Genomic DNA, 3,917 nt, shown 5'->3' with positions numbered 1-3,917 from the left:
GGGTCGGACTATGTAATATGGAGGTCTGCAAAGTTGCAGGTTGCAATTTTTGGTTGTAGGTTTCGAGATCAGGGAGAAGATGATTTTTTAAGGTCCAGTGGGGTGTCTTTAATTCTTTTTTTTTTTTTGGGGGGGGGTGAGAAGAGGTAACACAAAATTTTCTTGAATGTCTTGCCTCGTCAAAAGTTAGTTGTTCCTGCAGACGCCAAACTATTTCATTCATCTTCGATGAATCTTTGGTACACAAGAGATCAATAACAAAACACCCGTCCTCACTGTGAACCAAAAGTCTCCTGTCGTCGTATTGATAAATTCGTAAAGTATTTAAGACAAATGAGAGAGTATTATGTGTGGAAGGGTAAACGAGGATCGATTGGGAATAAATACATTGCCTTAACGTTGCGACCACCATGGTCTTTTCAGAGGACTTCCTCACTTAATATTCTCTCATATTGATAAATGCTACTAATTGCATATTTCTCTTCCATTATCCCTCCCTTCACCCTCTTCGATTCTCTTCACACACACCCAACGCCTCTATTCCTCTTCATTCATTGCTTCTTGTCTGGTCCTACTTCATCCTCTTTTCCGTAAACAAGCGAGATTATCTTTTGGTAATACACATTTATCATATTTCCCGTGGCTTTTTGATTGATTGTTTCAGTATAATATTTGTTCATATCGTCTTCAATTTTCTAATCAATATCCTTCACTAAGTAACTATTGTTTGTTGATATCTATCTGACTAGGTCTTAGTGCAGGAGCAAGTTTGAGGATACTCTGAAGCCTCTTAGGTTGAATGCACGGATTACACGATCTTTGGATATGTAGCACATTTGCTTACACTATCTCACTCGAGATTTTCTATCAATTTTCAAACCTTTCCGTAAAAAGTGGTAAGAAAATTTTAATTTTAGACGGTAAAACTGATGTATTTCATTTTGTCGTAAATATACGAGCTATAACAAGTATTCTGTGCTACTTAATGTCCTAATTTAGAGAGCAGTCGGAGCTGAATATCCTCTATTCAAACAACTATGTTCATTTAATGATAGTATAGGCCTATAACTTTGAAATTTATAGCGATGGAATGCCAAGTGAGAGAGTTATGTCTAGATAAAATTACATAGGAAAATAATCTAAACAAGTATTCGCTGCCAGATTGTTAAGGATTTTTTACAATGTACATTGATAAAAATAAGAGCACTTTTTGATTTACCTGTCCAACCATTTGGAAAGGATTTAATTTTTTACATTTTTTCAACAGTAAAGCGCAAGCAAGGATTTACTTCTAATTCTTTCTTAGGTTGTCAATTGTTTCCTTTCGATTATCATTTACAAAAGATACCAACTACATATCCTATATATATATTTGGTTATGAGTTCATAGTTTGAGGAACAGATTTTTTATGGTGGCACATATGTTAGTGGGCAAACAAGATACCTAAGGAAGTTCCCAATGCTACACCATTATAATGGTGTGGTATGTTGTAGCATCGTACAATTATTGTTGTGTATTATACTTACGTATTGCTCAATTGGGAATTGTATGCTTTCCCCATTGTATAATCAGTATTGTTATTGTGTATTTTGTATTTATACACGAGTCTATAGAGAGAACCAAGCGAGCTCCTGTATGTGTGGCGCCAAGTCAAGGCTTCGCGTCCAGTTGTAACTCTACCTCCGAAGTGTACGCACGCATTTGTTTAATGTACTGCTTTATCAAATTGTGATTCAATACATTCATTTACATTGTTCATATGTTTTCATTTACCCACCCTACATGTGGTCGCGGCGGTAAAGCTAAATTTGCTCGCTATATGCTATATATATATATATATATATATATATATATATATATATATATATATATATATATTAACATTTGGACGAATCTCGAGTTATACAAACTTTAGTAAAATTTGGCTGACCAGCATATTACGTATATGTTTGCGGTTTTTTCTTTTCTTTTTTCCAGCCAGGAATTTCTTGCAGTGACTTTTTGAAATTATTTGTAAGCTGGTGCTCAGGGACAGTGTACTTTAGGTGTGCGCTTTTTTTTCCATGTGGTCTCCAGCTTAGCATCTCCTGTTTAGATTTTTGGTTTTATCATCCTAGGTTTTGTGACGGATTCCTGGCTTCCTAGCCACCCTTCAGTTCACTCCCTCTTGAAGAGATTGATTACATTGATTTCTTATTGACAACCTTGTGTATATTGCATACATATACATAATGTTTTAATGATAGTGCATATAAACTCTTTTTTTGCCATATTGTAAGTTCTGTTGTATGTTTATATTTTAAAAATATATATCGAGTTTTATTGCCTATGTCAACATGCGTCCATATTTGTTTACTTTTTCTCGGACATTTTGTTTATGTATAGTCATCCTTTGCGGTGCTGTTTTCTTAACAATTCGTTTATAGAGAATTTGTGTTATTGTTTACATATTTTTCAGGTAAGACAACCATTGCTAGCCCAATTTTATCGTCGTGGGGCATGTGTTTTTGTAAGCGGTCGCAATTATGCATGTATTAAGATTTTTTTTATTTTTTGCATTACTGCTAATTAGAAGGGGTTTTCAGCAATTATATTATTTAACGATGTGCACTAAGAGTAAGCTGCCTTCATTTCTTAGTCCCCAAATTCCATCTCCGACGATGGCTCCTAATACATTTACTTTTTTACATCAAGACCCTTCCATTGTTAAATTCTCAGCTCAGGATCTCCATTATACAGCAGCAGCAGAATTCATACAACAATGCGGAGATAGTATAGTTAATACTAACGTCAGTAGTAGGTCTAAGAAAATCTCATTCGTTAGATCTCGACTTATTCCTAACTTATTGGCAGCTGAAATGATGGCAGCCTTATGTCTTAACCCTAAAACATTGCACTATAATTATGATACTTTTAGAGCTAATTTCCTCATAATATTTTCTGATACCTCTGTAGGTGATAATTTTCAATTATGTTTTCAGTTAGCTGATGTGCTGTCCTAACTGGGCACTCTTAACTATATGCGTGCTCAGGCCCAGGCCAGCAAGATTGCTTTTGATGCCTTGGAGTCATTGTTTCATTCAGATTGGGTAGATAAAGATGCTATCACTTTGGATAGGTTCCGCCTTATTTTGGAATTTCTTTTTTATATACTATTACTGGTGCCTTTTGAGAGGAGAGCAGCATCTTCTCTCAGCTATAAGACGGATGAGTCCCTATTGTCTTTTGCAACACGTCTTTCAAGTAATCTAAAGGAAGTGTCTTATGGTTCTTTGTGTATCAGGATTGCACAACAACATGCCGATGTTCCTAGTTCTCCTCCTTCAACCCCTCAGTCATTAGAGCCTACTCATAGCATTCTTTCGTCTACAATTGTACCACCTGTATTTACACGTACCTATTATAACAAGTCAGGTCACTCAAGTGCTTTTTGTTTTTGTCGTAAGCGTCACGAGTACAAGTCAAAACATTCCCCTGTCCGTAGGAATTTCTCAGATGCCTCTTCTCACGCGAAACATGGCCTCTCTAGAGTAATGCTTCAGGATAAACTTAGCTACTGTCATATCCATAGTCAATATAAACACTCGACTGATCTGTGCTCTGAAATTTAAGGCAGAGACCTCTCATCAATTTAGGCAAACTCAGTCCCATTTTTACCAGCGCCCATATCACAAAACAAGGGATTGACCAGTAATGGCCAGTCTCAGATCATCCTTTTAGTGGCTGCTGAGTCTTCAGGATGTAGTCTTATAGAAAGACTTATTGTTGCACGGTAGGAAAGTTAAAACAAATGTTTATAAATGTGCTGTATAACTGTGCTTTACAAGTGACTAGCATCGACTGACTCGTCGATCGGCAGGTAGAACAAGGCAAAGTTCGCCCCCTTGGTGCGAACTTGGCGCGTGGTTCTTTACAG

Source organism: Oratosquilla oratoria, chromosome 1 (genome assembly GCF_046742065.1).
Source record: "Oratosquilla oratoria isolate Oo_2021 chromosome 1, ASM4674206v1, whole genome shotgun sequence".
Taxonomy (NCBI): domain Eukaryota; kingdom Metazoa; phylum Arthropoda; class Malacostraca; order Stomatopoda; family Squillidae; genus Oratosquilla; species Oratosquilla oratoria.
Note: the sequence above shows the minus strand (reverse complement) of the source record.